At 41.0% G+C, this 18,108-nt stretch overlaps 1 protein-coding gene across 1 annotated transcript in view; it reads right to left on the reverse strand.

Annotated features, from left to right (window-relative positions):
• LOC136877260 (organic cation transporter protein) overlaps positions 1-18,108 on the reverse strand; it is a 265,111-nt gene that overhangs the window by 245,981 nt on the left and 1,022 nt on the right. The window lies entirely within an intron of this gene.

The raw sequence follows: 18,108 nt of genomic DNA on the forward strand, positions 1-18,108 counted from the left end.
GGTTCGCAGCATTAAGATCGACAATTTTACATCCTTATTTATTAATTTCAAATTGGAGGCTAAAATCTAGCGTTTTGTGAAACTTGCATAGAAACAGGGTATCCTGTGTTACTTTTATTACCAACTAGGTGATGTACCCGTGCTTCGCTACGGAATTCTAAATTTTATACAGAATTCTAGGTTAGGTAGCGTAAACGTTGTGAGCAAGATTGTATTAAGTTGCATAGCTCTTAAAGTTGCCCTAGAAGTACGACTTGGCGTCTCCGAAGACCTTAAAAAGTAGTTAGTGGGACGTAAAACAAATAACATTATTATTATTAGAAGTACGACGGGCAAGTCACCAACATCTTTTCTCATAAGAAGACTGGGTTAGGGAATTTTCATTGTAATGGTAGGCCAGCTTGCCTACCGTCAGTCACAATCAGGTTGGGGAGTTTTCATTATAATGGCAGACACTCACTCTCCACCTGACTTTATAGATTCTCAGACTCTCTTAGTGGTTTTTTCAACTGAAATGAACATGGGTCATTACAATGACGTCAGTAGGAATGGCACGAGTAAAAGCAATGCCTTCATATGAAATACTCGATCAAATGAAAAACCACACATTTTCTCACTTTTAACGAACAGTACTATGCTGCCGAACTAACAGTCCAAAGCTACAGAGCTGGAATGACCAAGACGCAGACATCCGTGATCCATGAACAATCTTCGTCCTTTTTTCGGCGCGGGGGGGGGGGGAGGGGGTTCAAATAATGGATAGTCCCAGGGCAAAAACTATGCCCGTTTACTTATCTGTTTCCTGGGAGTACCCGATGAGTCGGAAAATCTCAATTCACTACACTGGCGGGGGAAAGAACTATTTGACGCGGAGGCAATTTTTCCTCCAAGCCAGAGAAGAAACCACATCTTCGCTGCTAATTTGGAATAAGATTAAGGTAGATTTGATGAAAGTGAAGGGGAAGAAGCTTTTCCTAAGAAACGGCTCTTTTCAGGGTTGAATGTTGAGTTATTTAGTGAATTGTGGTACTATAATTTGGAATAGGGCTAAATTGTAATTCCAGACCAGCTCATACTACTACTTCTACTCCTACTACTACTAACTGAGCCTCTGACGTAAGTGCGCACACTGCTCATTCAAAACAGCGCGTCAGAGTAGGTATCGAATAGCTGGCATACTATGATGAACCAGTGTGTTACGTATTAGCAGTATCAGAAAATGTATGAACCAGAGGATTGGCATGCTAAAGAAGAAAGTTATCCAACTCCTCAGCTGTTTCCCACCAATATTCAGTTCGGCTGTTATACTCAGTAAGCAGCAGTAATCCCATCTATCGGAGTTGAGCGGCAGCATAAGAGACAAAGAACATTACAACAAACAACGGTCAGTGTAATGTTATTGTTGATCTATGTTACGCGCTTTCGATATTGTAGGCCTTCACATTATTGTCTTCCGGTTCTGAAATACCACTCTTATCATAGTCGGTACGGTAAAACTGAATAAAACATAAATGATCGGAAATTATATTCTCTATAACTTTTGTTATGTAGTACTTTTCCATAGGACCAAGAACATAGGTATTTAAAAATTAAATTTTAGGTACCTTCCCCATAACTACCATTTCACCCAGGGTGAATAACACTGTTTATAGCTTAAACTGTAGTTTCTTATTCCCCGACTCTATATGCCGATTTTCATTAAATTCTGTTTACCCATTTTGTCGGGGCTCGGAGTTGATATGGACTTAGCAACAAAAATCCAAATTCATGAATATCTGTGTTATCATAGCCGGTACGGTAAAAATGCATAAGACGTAAATGATCAGAAATTTAATTCTATATAACTTAAGTTATGTTGTATTTATCGATATGACCACTAATAATATAAATATTTGAGAATTGAATTTTGGGCCTTCCCCTAAACTACCATTTCGCTCAGCGTGAATAAAATAATTTATAGCCTAGATTGTAGCGGCTCACCCCCCGACTCTACATACCGGTCTTTATTAAATTCTCTTCAGCCGTTTCCTCGTGATGCGTGTACATACATATAGACAGATAGACAGACAGACAGACATTACGGAAAAGTAAAAACTGCATTTTCTTGTTACTGTGGACATGATCGATACAGAAATACCATTCTTTTCAAATTCTGAGCAATGTACAGACAGAACTCTTATTTTATATATATAGATGTATTATAGGCCTACTTGATACAGACAAAAACTCTTAAATTTCTTGTGATGTTTTATAAAAATATATTTAATTTTACAATCTCGTCTTATTGACGATGCTTATTTAAAAGAATGATTTATAATCTACTAACGCTGCCTTAATAATTAGCCAGGTACTCCTATTTTTTACCATTTAGGGAACTTTTCCTGGGGGTACATTGAACTTTTAGCCATGAGTGAAGGGTACAATCTCATAACAGTTTGAGAACCTTTGACCTAGATGATTCTTGGCTCTGACCACGCGACACCTCGTAATTTGGAGACCTTCAGGCTGAGCATCTGGGACGCTAAAATTCCTGCTTTTTGTTTCCAGAAAACAGGATCCTTATTCATGTACGGGACTTGGGATATCGTGGTCACAGTTCCGTGTCCTTAAGAGTGTGCAATAGTTGACTGATCGCTGTTTGAAGGAACAGTGCATTGGATAGTATTGACACTGGAATAGGAGAATCAATTGGGGATGAGGATCCAGCTCCTTCGCTGAGTGATCAGCGCCGAGTCCTTTGTTTCAAAGGGTCCTGAATTCGATTCTCGGGATTTTGGCAGCGTCTGGTGAATTTACCTGGCACTGACACAGGGTCTTTCTGTTTGTCTTAACACATAACCTTCACATACATACAACACATTACCGACCACCACAGAAACAGGCAATAGTGAGTAATTTACAACGTTCCATATGCGGTGGCGTCAAGAAGGGCACCTGTACACAAAACAGGGCCAAGTTCACATGCTCGACACAGTTCGCACTTGCAACCTCACACTCTGAGAAAAGCGGCGTAAGAAGAAGAAATTGGCGATTGAGAGTTAAGTATATCTCGCCCTGGGTACAGTGAATTACGTCTTTATGGGGGTGATCTATACCTCTAGGGAACAATTTTAGGTGGAAAGCGGCTGTGGCCTTTCAAAAGGTTACCATCCTGGCATATGGGTAGAGTTGAAAATTTCATGGCGAAGCGGATATGAACTCGGCTGAGTTTTCTAATTTCGTAAGGCAATGGCGTATTAATGGTCAGTTCTTTAATTAGGATCCTATTTGTTCTCCATGTTTGCTCGTCAAGATTAGGGTGTTTTCCTACTCGACGATGAGATCCACGTTTATGATTTATTGAAAATAACGACGGCAGATAAAATAGAAGGTTTCGCCCGAAATTAGTCTTCGGTTATCAACTGATAAGGCGATATTTCGTGATTGTAGGATTATCTTAAGCTATCTTAAGGCTTTTAATCTCGAACTAGGAATTTAATATCGCACGACTACAATACCAACGTAATAATAAATAGAATGCGGGGGAGTGATATGAACTATCACAGTTTTAGAGGGCCGACATTCACATCTCAAACTTATAGGTTCAAACCCAGCAAAATATGTGGGAAGTTAAAAAGGTGGGGAAATAAAATATTTTGTAATTTACTTTACATCGCACCGACACAGATAGATCTGAAGGTGACGATTGGATAGGAACAACCTGGGAGTGGGAAGGAAGCGGCCGTGGCCTTAATTAAGGTACAGCCCCAGGATTTGCCTGGTGTGAAAATGGGAAACCACGGAGAACTATTTTCAGGGCTGCCGAAGGTGGGGCTCGAACACACAATCTCCCGGATGCAGGGAAATATTCCATTCAGCACTACATATCGTGCGATGTCAGCATGTCCAAGATCTCTGATACATATTTCATATGGAATATGGAGGATACAGGAATATAAAATGAATAATACAAAACTATACAGTACAGTAAATATAAATAACAATAATCGGACATAAGGATCAGTGGATGGTAAATTGCAGTCACAGTTTAACGTCTTTTCACTTGCTGCATAAAGCTCTTGGTATCATCCCTGGAAGCTCCTATGCGTGCGTGGCATCACCATATGATGGACTATCTGCGCCGTATTACCGCAATCGCAGTGAGGGCTGGAAATATTTGTCCACTTGTACAGCCAAAAGTTGCATCTTCCAAGACCGGTCCGAACTCTGTTCAGTGAAGTCCAGATCCTTCTTGGCGAAATGAATCCGGAAGGTTTCCTACAAGGGTCGGAGATCAATCCTAGCTGGTCACGGTTTGATGCAACCCATTCTTTCCGCCAAATGCCATCCATGTTGTACTGGGATTAAAGCAGCCTCTTACCTAGTTGCCATGCGGGATGTCGAGATTTTAATCTCCTTTGCTTCTGTGGATTGCAGTCCTGATGAATCGGTAAGGGTCCATATGCAGTGCATATGCAGCATTGCTTGTTCAGTGCAGCAAGCCTTTCAAGGTGAGGAAGGTGGATGTTGGTTAATACTGGCAGCAATTAACGGTTGTGGATATGAGAGTGTCAGATACTGTCCTCATAGTATCATTCAGATGGACATTAACTTTTCCTGTATGTGCACTCTTGATTCATACAGGACTGCAGTATTCTGCAATTGGGAATATTAGGGCAACAACTGTTGTTCGGAGGACAGTATCATTTGCTCCTCAGCTTGTGATAATGAGTTTGTGAAGGATGTTGCGTGTCCTAACCTTTACTGCTGTTGTGAAGGGATGTTCTTTGTACGTCAAAGAGCGATCCAGCACAATACCCTGGTATTTTTGATGAGCACAGTACTTCTACCTGTTGGCATCTAAATTGAACTTGCGGAATGGGCTCTCCTATTGTCTAGATGAAAGGTACTACCTCTGTTTTGTTTGCATTTGTTTTCAATCTCCAGGTGTTGAAATATCTACCCAATTTCAAGAGGTCTTGTGTGGGAGTGACTTCAGCGATCTCGAAGTCTGCGGAATGAACTGTGAGGAGTAATCATCGCCATACATCTCTATCCCGGTGAACAAGCTGATAAGTCATAAAATAAACTTATTTCAAAATGTGGATATTTGCTTATACATATTCTCGCAGGCGACAAGAGGAAGGGTCAGTGTTTACATGTGTATGCATGAATATGGAGGATGTACTGTATAGGAGAATAAATTGTTGTAGGTATCTCATTTTTGCTAGCAATGCGACTCACCAGCGTATTTACTACGGTCAGAGATATAAACTGTCTGCAAGCAGCAGATGCAAGATCTGCAAGGTAAAGATGTAGAGAAGTGGTGCAAGAACAGAACGCTGTGGCGGTCCATTATTTAATATGTAGGATCTGTTTATCTTTCCATTTAGATATACTTCAATTAGTCGGTTGCATACCATACTGTTGAACAAGGAAGTTGGGGTTCTGCAAGGGATGACTTTTCAGAAACTTCAGGACCATTCCTTTTCGTCAGACTGTGTCATATGCTGATGGTAGGTCCAGGAACACCGCAATGATTTTCATTCTTTCTTGAAAGCCCTGCTCAATATGACCGGTTTATGCTAAATCCTAATTGCAACAGCTTCTGCTGGGTATGAATCCAGCTTGTTCGATTGGATGTGCTGAGGTACTGTAGCTGAGATTCTGTTATAAATCATTCTCTCTAGGGGTCATCGTTGCTTGACGTGCCCCATGCGTGTTTCTCTGGTGTTGCTAAATGAGCAACAACGTTGGCTGCGGGATCAAAAAACATTTTCTCAAGGATATCCCAACAACTAGAGGATATATCCCAACTGTGATAACGGCTCTTCTCGGAACCAAACATCAACAAAGGACGGGACATTCACTGACGATACTACAACTAAATGTTTAAGGCACAAGCAAGGCAATGGGCGACATACTTACAAAAATGCTTAACGACCACTAAGTGGATGTATACTACTCTTATAAGAAACTCATTGCGATGGCCAAAAGCAACTCCTGTCCAGATGTAAGTTACCAGGATACAGTCTTGTCGCAGCTACTTTCTATGCGAGCTGCGGAACAGCAACTTATGCTAAGAGCAATATCGAGCAGGTAGAAGTCTGAAGTATAAGCTCTGATAATAATACATTCACCATCAACATTAGAATTGCTGACATAGCAGTTACCGGCTCCGCGGTTTAAGGGTAGCGTGCAGCTCTGGTGGCTGCAATAGATTTCTCTGCCATCCAGTAAAGACAGAATGTCCAAACTGATACACAAGCAAATGTCGAAATGCCGGGGCTGTACCTTCCAGTTCTAGACCATATCTAAACAAAAATCACCGAGCCGGCCTGAGTGGCTGGCGTTCTGAGCACAAGTTGGTGGTTTTAACCCGGTGGTATTTGAAGGCGCTCAAATACGCCTGGAATTAACAAAACCCGGTTAAAATCAACATCATAACCGAAAATCGAAGCCAGCGCCCTCTAAACCGAAGGCCACTATGCTGGCCATTCAGCTAAGGAGCCACACACGTTAAAGCGCTAGCTTCTGTCTGTATTTCGTGTTTCCTTATCGATGATTCTTCATGAACTTCAATTCACGCGGTGACAGGATGTAAGACAACCTGTCAAATGTATGCTATTGATTAACTAAGCTATACTGAATACTAATGAGTGAAATAAGGTCAACTAAAGGCAGCACACCGTCACAACGATCGTAGACACAAACATGATTCAAAGCTTCCGTAGAAAACTAAGGAACATTATTGTAATTTTAAATGAAGTTTGTTCCCAACAATCACCGAGTCAAGTTGTTCGGTCTTGAGGCTCGTACATCATAAAGGAGTGTCTTGTATAATGCAATTGTTGATTTGTACACAGTCAGAACATAGAATGACAGCATTTTATTTTGAGTGAGCAACCTACTAAAACTAAAAAGGGAAGAACAGAAGAACAAGTGCTCGGTATAACTTCATAGGAGTTTTTTTCTGTTTCCGAAAGTAGGCGAAAATTCAAAAAAGAAGGGAAAGAGATTTTCTTTCGCCAATAATATAATAGCTTCTGTTTTTATAGCAGGTATCACGATGATAATATAAGTATCCCAGGCTAAAATAACGTGGTACTGAGGGGTTTGAAGTTCCTGATGTTCCTGGTAATCTTCGTACACACACGAAGCAGGGCAATAGCGGCAGTAGGCGCATATCACGAGTACGGAGAACACACCGCTGGAACGGTGGTCATTAACTTAAACATCAAGAACTCGGGAAAGAGGCGTTTATTTAAAGATGGCCTTGATTTTCAATGGAAGAGGGCACAGCTCCGTCATTTGTCTGGCTGCCGGACAAGAAGATATATCATACAATGTTGCCTATTTAGAGTTAATATAAAGGACTTCCCAGTTGGTCAACATGTAATACTGATCAGGTAAACTACGAAGCCAGAATATTTAAATCGCTGGCATTTTTCTCTTCAACGTGCATGTTACTTTTATACTTACCTAATCTCCCACATTCTTTTATTACTTTCATTTCATGTTGATTATCTAATCAATCGCCGTGATTAATTTCCTGTTTAATTTATATCAAATGAGTACTACAGAGTTATAAATGGGTACCCTCACACCTCATTTCCTCAGTAACACGTAGGCAATCTCCGGCAGCTGAAAGTGGAAATATTAGGGATCCAACCAACCTTCGGACTGGAAACTCATTACCGAAGTTAGACCCACACAAGATTTCGGTACCTCAATGTCTGCGAAAACCGACAAAGTAGTTAATAGTACGTAAAATTATTATTATTATTATTATTATTATTATTATTATTATTATTATTATTATTATTATTATTATTATTATTATGTTCCAAAGCTTATCTACCTTATATGGCCTGCCTTTGGAAACAGACTTTACCTTGGGTGAAAAAAGTTCTTAGCTTACGTATTTAAGCTGTTTTTTCTACTGCTAAGCAATTTCGAAACTCCACTCCAGTTCAGCCTCTTCGGGCAGTTTGGGAAATTTTTGATTTTTCAAAGGATTTTGGGAGCATCGCATTCTCTAGATCGACTTGCTGAGTGGCTCAGAGAGTAGAGTGCTGGCTTTCTCAGGCCAAGTTAGCGGGTTCGACCCCAACACCTTTCGGTGTTATTCGAAGGTGCTTAAATACATCAGCTTCGTGTCGTTAGATTTAGTGGCACGTAAATGAACTATCGTGGGACACAATTCCTGCACCTCGGCGTCTTTGAAAACATAAAAGTAGTCAGTGAGATGTAAAACCAATAACATAAGCGAGTGCTTTTGTCGTATGCACATATATTTCGAAGAGAATTTCTTCTGGATGAAAGGCCGCTTACGCTGCCGTGCTTATACTGTTTTGCTATTGAACCCTAATTCTGAAACACCTTCTCAGCTCAGCCTCCTCGAAGAGTTTTGGGAATTTAAGAATTTTCGAGGGATATTTGGAGTAACTTATCAGATTTCTTAGATCCAAGATATAATTTTCTAGGGTCTCTGAATTTGCCTCAATAATTCATGTCTATTTTCATTTTTACACTTACCTCTAGACTACAAGTCGCTGCACTTCCACTTCCATTTATTAATGTAAACTTCATACGGGTTACTCTGTTGTTTATGAATGATGACCGAGTGGTTGGCCACTCGCTTAGGGTCGCTTAGCTGCGAGCTTTCACTCGGGAAATGGTGAGTTCGAATCCCACCGTCGGCAGCCCTGAAGACGGTTTTCAGCTCGATAGCTGCAGTCGCTTAAGTGCGGCCAGTATGCGGTATTCGGGAGATAGTAGGTTCGAACCCCACTATCGGCAGCCCTGAAAATGGATTTCCGTGGTTTCCCATTTACACACCATGCAAATGCTGGGGCTGTACCTTAATTAAGGCCACGCCCGCTTCCTTCCCACTCCTAGCCCTTCCTTGTCCCATCGTCGCCATAAGACCTATCTGTGTCGGTGCGACGTAAAGCAAAAAAAGGAAAAAAGAAAAAAAGACGGTTTTCCGTAGTTTCACATTTTAACAGCAGGCTGCATCTTAATTAAGACAACGGTCGCTATCTTCCAAATCGTAGCCCTTCCCCGTCGTTACGTCGAAAACCTTTGATGTGTTACTGTGACGTTAAATCACTAACAAAAATCATAAAATAAAATAAAAATAAATCTAAAATGATGATGGTAATCGTACAGACTTAATAAGAAAGGAACCAACCATCATTAAACCGATGGCTTCTTTCTACTAAAATTAAGTGGATAAAAAGAGTGCATGTAAAGGAATCACTGGGTAGTGGTCGAATACGAAAGTATCAGTTTTCTATAACGCTAAAAATGGTGACTCCCCGATTCATTTCAGCTGAAATGGATATGCTGCGTTTGAAGCCTGTCACACTCTTCTGGGGCAATGATTAATAATTTACAGACGAAATGAAATGATATTGGGGAGTGTCGCTGGAATGAGAGATGACAGGGAAAACCGGAGTACCCAGAGAAAAACCTGTCCCATCTCACATGGAGAGACCGGGATTTGAACCACGGAATCGAGTGGTGAGAGGCCTGCGCACTGCCGCCTGAGCCACGGAGATTCTATCGCGAAGAGTATTATAACAAAGTATATGATTTAATAATGAACGGATTTAGGGCTTGTTCCTTCGGCTGAAAATAGACAATGGCAAACCACATTAAAAAATGCCATCAACCCATGTTTTAACTTTTACAACTAATTTAATGCTGTCGAATTATTGAAACTAGCCCGACTGAACAGTTCAATATGTCATGTTCACTCAAAGAGAAGTGAATATACAGCAGAAGCTCTACCTTGATGAATAAATCAACTGAGGCCGTTCATTGCCCAGCTGACTGGCGACACGTGGCCATAGGAACAGCTTTCCCGTTCCCATGCTCTTGACGCCACAATCGATCGCTCATAAACTCATGCTTTTTAAAGACTTCATTGAAAAAATATAGAGAATGGGCAGCGTGAGAGAGGAAAATTTACCTGCTACATTAACCTTATATGTTTATATATAGGGTGTAGGAAAAATGTTGTCCAACAGTTAACAGACCGTGATGTAGGATCAGGACAATTGCAGTGATAGGAACCATCGCTATAACTCCAGATTCAAACTGTACTAGTAACGTAATGTTGTTTTAGACGCGGTCTGCGAGTCAAATGTCTCAAAAGAGCCGAGCGAGTTAGCCGTGCGGTTAGGGTCGCACAGCTGTGAGCTTGCATTCGTCGCTGTCGCCAACCCTGAAGATCTTTTTCCGTGGTTTCCCATTTTCCCACCAGGCTAATGGTGGGGCTGTACCTTAATTAAGGCCATGACCGCTTCCTTCCCACTCCTAGCCCTTTCCTGTCCCATCGTCGTCATAAGAGCTATCTGTGTCGGTGTGAGTAGGTATGGTATTCTGGCCGAAGGCAGGTCCGAACCTCCGCAGAGGCGTGCCTGAGCCGGAGTTTACGTACGGTAGGGTGGCCAGTTCCTTTCCGCTCCTCCATTCCCGCCCACCAACAGCGCGTGGGATCCGATGTTTCAACACGGCTATGGCCGTGGGCGGTGTGAGTAGAGCAAATTAAAAAAGAAGTTCCAAAGAAGCCACTTGTCGAAGCCACTTTTTCATTGTCTAGTAGTCATGAAATGTCAGGATTCGTAAAAAAATCGGAGGTCGAATTTTTGCGCGGAGTGGCCCAGCATGTTAACGCGCTACGGCTATGGAGCCAACTTTGCATTCGGGAGACGCGTGGGTTCGAAACTAACCGTCGGCTGTCTTGAGAATGGTTTTCAGTGCTTGCGCATTTTCACTTCCAGGCAAATGCCGGGGCAGTTGCAGTTGGAGTTCATAGGCCATAGACAATTCCTTCGATCTCCTTAACCACTTTCATTCGCTATCATTCATTTCATTATTGTCCGGCTCCATGGCTAAATGGTTAGCGTGCTGGCCTTTAGTTCAAGGGGTCCCCGGTTTGATTCCCGGGTCGCGGATTTTAACTTTCATTAATTAATTCCTAGCCGGCCCCGAAGTGTAGGGGTAGCGTGACTGCCTCTTACCCGGAGGCCCCGGAATCGATTCCCGGCCAGGTCAGGGATTTTTACCTGCATCTCAGGGCTGGTTCGAGGTCCACTCAGCCTATGTGATTACAATTGAGGAGCTATCTGACGGTGAGATAGCGGACCCGAGAAAGCCAAGAATAATGGCCGAGAGGATTCGTCGTGCTGACCATATGACACCTCGTAATCTGCAGGCCTTCGGGCTGAGCAGCGGTCGCTTTGCAGGCCATAGCCCTTCGGGGCTGTTGCGCCATGGGGTTTGGTTTCATCTTAGGTAGGGCTCCATCCTAAGAGGCGCGCAGGTCCCCTATGCGGCGTCAACTCGAAACCGGGCGAGTTGGCCGTGCGCGTAGAGGCGCGTGGCTGTGAGCTTGCATCCGGGAGATCGTGGGTTCGACCCCCACTGTCGGCAGCCCTGAAGATGGTTTCCCGTGGTTTCCCATTTTCACATCAGGCAAATGCTGGGGCTGTACCTTAATTAAGGCCACGGCCGCTTCCTTCCTACTCCTAGGCCTGTCCTATCCCATTCGTCGCCATAAGACCTATCTGTGTCGGGGCGACGTAAAGCAACTAGCAAAAAAAAAAAAAAAAGTCAACTCGAAAGGCCTGCACCAGGCCTCTCCAGAGGTCACACGCGATTTCATTTAATTTCATTTCGTTAGCTCATCAATTGAGGATGATGTCAGGAAGGGTATCCGGGCATAAAATTATGCCATATAATTTCATCTCACCTCATCCTCGACCCCGAATCAAGAGACGGGACTAAGGGATAGACAAACAATATCCCCTTCGCCCACACCGTCGCGTCGTTCGAAAGTAAAAATCGAACTGAGTCCAAGCAGAAGGACGGTGGAGACTCCCACCTGAAAAATTATGGTTGTAAAACTACGTCCGATTGGCTCTGAGTGAAAATTGCTTTTATTTTCTGTAGTAACGTGAATCAAAATATTATTATTGCCCACTAACTATTTTTGACGTTTTCCGGAGACGCCGAGGTGCCTAAATTTTGTCCCGCAGGAGTTCTTTTTACGTGCCAGTAAATCTACCGACACGAGGATGACGCATTTGAGCACCTTCAAATACCACCGGACTGAGCCAGGATCGAACGTGCCACTTTAGGGACAGAAGGCCAACGCCTCAAACGTCTGAGCCACTCAGCCCGGCTAATGACGTAAAGAGAGCACCAGCATTTATTTAGAGAAAATCTGGAGGCCAGGTGTATTTATTTCGACTATTTAGCGAATAACTACAAAATGAAATAAGTGATGATTATAAAAGTACACGCATATAAAACAAATCAAATGAATATGTATTCATAATCTATACAAAAAACAGGATTTTCAGTCCAAAAATATGCTGTTTTATTTTCGTACAAACTCTTCGGGCCACAGTCTCCAAATATGCCAGTTGGCTTCATGAGAAAAACACAGTTTCGTAAATGTATGTGAATGCAATTGACGCATGATAGTAGAGCAAAGAAGCTATAAAGATGTTCGAGTGTGTTACTGTGATGAATGCATACAGTAGCGGGGATCAGGGGGGGGGGGGGGCGAGTTCGCCATGCGGTTAGGGGTTAGGCGCGTAGCTGTAAGCTTGCATCCGGGAGATATTGGTTTCGAACTCCACTGTCGGAAGTCCTGACGATCTTCTTCCGTGGTTTTCCATCCTGTTCCATTGTGACCATAAGGCTTAACTGCGTCGGTGCGACGTAAAGCAAAATTTTTTTTTTTTAAAGTCCGGCATTTCTTCCACAGTCCGTATATTATATTGTGAATGGTTGCTTAATTCAGTTGATTAGGTGCTAGTTTCAAGCAATCGAGTCCTGGCGCAATCGATGGACTTTCAATAGTGTTTAAATGGGAGAGACTCGTAGTAGATGCTTACTGGCAAGGTAAACAACCCGCTTTCTTTTAATAGTGATATTATGGTTTGAATAACCTTCGAATTGTTGACGGAGTGATTTGCGATCATTTGCTGAGTTAGACATTTTGAAACCTGTGCCTTCAGGTATAATGTCTTGCAGGTGGTTACCCGAAGGTTCAAGGTCCTTTCATTGCCAAATAACCGTTACGCTAAGACTGAAGCCTCTGATCTCAAGCGCCACCAACTCCTTTCGCACGAAAAGATTTCTCTTTTGAGACTGATACTGAATATTTGAAATGCAATAACAAACTGAAACGACGGCTTCTTACAAGCTAACGTGGTGTTACATACAATTTGAAATGATACCTATATGTCAATCTCGTGATCATAAATCGCGTGATCTACAGTTTTACGAGTAATCCGAACCACATGAAGGTGAGATTTCAGAAGCCACCTTGAACGATCTAATGAAAACACTAGAATGTCTTTCACTTAATCTTCTTCTTTCCTGGCCTTTTAGCCGTTTTCTACAGCTACGTTTAGTTCAAAGGAACTCGGGTTCGATTCCCGCCCGAGTCGAGGATTTTAACAGCGTATCGTTAATTCCCATGGCTCGTGGGCTGTGTTTGTGTTCGTCCCAATACACATATTCATCTACACACAACACATCACACTACCAAAAACCACAAAACGCAATCGTGATTGGATCCCTTTGCATAGGGTTGGCATCAGGAAGGGCATGCGGCCGCAAAACTGGGCCAGATAGATAAATAAATAAATAAATAAATAAATAAATAAATAAATAAATAAATAAATAAATACTCACACGTGGTGACTCCATGAAATTGGGAAAAATGTCAAAAAAAAAAAGATAAACGTTGTAATAACTGTCAAGTTGAGAAGAAAATTAAAAACAAGAAAACATGTAGTTTTACGTTGCTGATGCCATGGTCGTACCTACAGGACCTCCAGGTTTACATGGAATACAAACCGCTGGACATACATTTTAATTTCTAACGTCTCACATTCATGGGCTGAGATTCAAACTGAAGCCACCTGAGTGAGAAGGAAGTGATCATGTTACTGAGCTATCACGTCCACAATTAAAAGTAGTCTCATGTCGACATACTGTCGTTGAATACTAATTTATGAGATTTCTGCAACATGCTGCAAATGGTTGAATTTCAAATCAACTGTACGGTACATAAATATTCAGCAGATACTTATGTTAGACGTTCACAGTTCATTTACATAAGTAAATAAAACATATCAATAAACGAAAAGGAAAAAAATAAATACACACACTTTTTCTGTGACAGAAAAATATTTTAATGAACAGAACACATGATTTTTTAGCCGTTCTTCGTAGCAGTCTTAAGACAAGCAACTGGTTCTATCCTAGGGCACGATGACTTCCGGAAACGTTTTTAGTGTGTTCGTCCGGAGAATCCCTCCATTCTTATAAGAGGGGAATGATACTAGGTAGTATTTTATTTCTAGCACTGGCAGATCTAAAAGCAAGCAAGCTTGTGCTTTTACGGGACTGCTGATACCAGGATCTAAGCCACGAGACCTCCAGTTTTATGTGGGATCTGAACCACAAACGCATGACTTCATGCACTGATCGGGGCAGGGAGATCCATCTCACTTCTTGGTTCCGAATAACTGCAGCACACACACTTCTCCAGATACAGCGAAAACGCAGTTTATCGCACATTTTCATTAGACAGATAACTGCCTGGGGTTGATTACCGAGTAGTCCCTAGTTGATACTACTACTACTACTACTACTACTACTACTACTACTAATAATAATAATAATAATAATAATAATCATTGGGACCGATGACCTTCGATGTTAGGCCCCTTTAAACAACAAGCAAGCAACAAGCAATAATCATTGTACCGGGAGGTACACCTCAACCCCGTACATTTAAATGAAGCGCCTTGAAGAACGCTACCTATCATATAAAAATTGAAACATCTAGTACAAAAAGTTGGAACGTTGATCAAAAGACGTCACTACTAAATGATGGAGTAATATGTTATTTTAAAGTTTCGTAAACTGACTGGATTTCTTTGTTTTGTTTTGGTGTATCACAGGAAGTTCACACTTTTCTCCATAGATGCCTCTATTATAGAACTGATGTCATGCACTCTGGTGCAAAGTGGAATAACTAGAGATTTAAAGAAGTTTTGTGTTTATAAGTTTTCTGAACTGAATTGACTTTTATTATTTTTGGTACTTCAAGATTTGCAACACTTCTTATTCATCCCGCCAACATGGGATTCTAACCAATCATAAATTTTCTGTATTTATTTTTCAGCCAATCATAGGCTCTTTGTAACTTTTTGTTTATCGAATAAAAATGAGAGGGTGTGTCCGGATTTAGTCCAGAGCCTTCTCGAAGCTGCCTCTCGGGTATAAAAGCTGACGCCTTTTCTAGTTAACTTGTCTTATTGATCGCCGAATTACTGTGTGTGTGTGCTAAAAGAGGAGACGGGGGTCCTCATTCTTCGGCAGGCAGACCATCAGCCCAGGTAATGGCCACCAGTTTTCTATCTCTGTAGTTATCTCCGCAAACTGAACTCGAGGGGAAGGTTCCAATATTTAACTATGTAACTGTCAATTCATAAAATGTAAACCTTCTTCTTTCTCATGTAAAATTTCATGTTTTTTCTAAAGACTAAGACTGTAAATCGGGGGTAGAGAGTGCGTTACCCTCTCGAATTCCCCTTCAATTAATCTTGAGGTGATTACGATTTTGTAACTGTTTTTCTCCTGTAAATCATAAATTTACTTGTCCTTCTAGTCACCTCAGTAGTGTGGAATTAGCCTCTGCATCGTCGGGCTGCAAGCCTAAGTAGGGTTTTTACCTTGCTTTTCTAGGAGCGCAAGCGTACGCCTCCATACATTTTTTGAGTTTGGGCTAGTAACTTCACCTGTTCTTTTTCACGAAGGCCCAGTAGAATGGGTACTAGATACTCCTGTGTAAACTAAAATTCATATGGTATTGTAAATTGCAGGTTGTGCCTAGAGAGGCCTAAAGGTGTAATTGTATTGAGCAGACGCTCTTTTCCGTCTTGTAATAGTTAATGGTTGCCTTGAGTAGGCCGTAAGAGTTCGGAAGCGCTGTCTCCTTGGTAGAAGTGGTAGAGCATGTAAGCTCTTTCGTGGTTGGAGCAAGGTGCTCTTGAAAATTGTGTTTTGAGAGATATATCTCCTTATCTATCTAACTAAATGCAACATTTGTGATATTGGGACCTTGTAAATTAGGAGCTTGAAGCTCAAAATTGTAAATGACCAATTCTTGATTTCTCTATTTTTGTACCCACTACCTATGTACCTGAAAGCGTATTATTTATTGAAATTTAAGATCTGAAAAGAAATATAACCTTTATTTTAAAATTTTAAATTCTTCATTAACTATCGCAGATAGACCCATTCCAGCCCGCACCTTCTTTCACCTCTGCATTCCATAGCCCCGGAACAAGAATAATAATAATAATAATCTTCAAAAGTGATTTTTTCAGAAGAAAGAATGAAGCAGATAAGTCAACGAATGAAGCTATATTGACAGAGGATCAAAGCCAGGAGAGGGAAAAGATGATCCAGGATACCGTAGTTGTTACTCCGTGGCCCACAGTGACCAAAATCGAACATAATAATAATAATAATAATAATAATAATAATAATAATAATAATAATAATAATAATAATAATAATAATCAGATGGAAAGATCCGCTGTAGAAGAAAGGATACACAAGATGGAAAGATTATACGGTATAACTAGGAATATGTAAAACAAAAAACGTTTATCTAAAAACCTCAAAATACAACGCAACAGCACAGTAGTCAAACCGGAATGCCAATACGCGAGTGAATGTCTAGCACTGAATTACAAGCTAAATAAATTAGAAGTACTGGAAAGAAAATACTCGATCCGGTAAGAACTACAGAACTCTGGAAATCATGAAGTAATGATGAAATGTACCGGAACATAGAAAACATGACAGAAACAACACGGAAGAGGCGATTGATACTTTTTTGGACATTTATAAAGAATGGATGACAACAGGTTAACCAAACAGTTTTTCAAATAACTTTGGAACAAGAAATCATCAACAACCTGGATTCATGACGTCAAGAAAGGTTTGGAAAGAAAAAATATAAGAGAAGAAGCAGTAACAGAGAGAGAGGGAGAGAGAGAGATTTAAAAAAAGGAAGTGGTAAAAATGGAAGCAGTCCAAGATCGGGAGGGAAAGAAAACAGGCTCAAAATGGTCTGAGGAGAGGAAAGGAGACATAGCGAGCAGATGAAGGAGTACTGGAAGAAGAAACAACGAAGGATGAAGCATTGAAATTGTCACGTGGTTCCTAGATAACCCTAACGGAGAAATAATAATAATAATAATAATAATAATAATAATAATAATAATAATAATAATAATAATAATAATAATAATAATATCAAATAAGAAAAAACAGCAACAGAAGTCAGAAACAACCTCAAACCATCAAACCGCGATACTTATACATTTAAGTTAGTTAGAATAACAATGAACTAAATTACAGTAGAAACTGAACGGTTACTCTAAGGGTAAATTCCATGCTGCTTTATAATTTTATGCATAGTCCAAATAGCCCATGCAATTTTTCTTGATTTCTTGTTTTCATTTTTTACTATTTGCTTTACGTCGCACCGACACAGATAGGTCTTATAGTGACGATGGGATGGGAAAGGCCTACGAGTGGTAAGGAAGCGGCCGTGGCCTTAATTAAGCAACAGCCCCAGTATTTGCCTGGTGTGAAAATGGGAAACCACGGAAAACCATTTTCAGGGCTGCCGACAGTGAGCTTCGACCCCACTATCTCCCTGGTGCAAGCTCACGGCTGCATGGCCAACTCGCCCGGTCATTCCTTGTTAAAATAATTGATGATGATTGTTGTGTTAAGAGGCCTAAAATCTTCATCATCGTCCAGTTCGCTCTTTGTTGAAGATAACTACTAAACAAAGCAGCAAACGTGGCTTATTTTGTTAAAGAGAGCTACAACAGACTGCAGACAAGGTGAAAATAACACTTTATTTGATTACAACTGTGAATTTTGTTTTAATCAGTACTTTTGCACTTGTCTCGTTTTATCTTCTCTTATGTTACTGATTTTACGCCTGACAAATTATATTTTCAGTTTACAGAGACGTGCAGATAAATGTACAGTACCGAATCGACG

Source organism: Anabrus simplex, chromosome 1 (genome assembly GCF_040414725.1).
Source record: "Anabrus simplex isolate iqAnaSimp1 chromosome 1, ASM4041472v1, whole genome shotgun sequence".
NCBI lineage: Eukaryota > Metazoa > Arthropoda > Insecta > Orthoptera > Tettigoniidae > Anabrus > Anabrus simplex.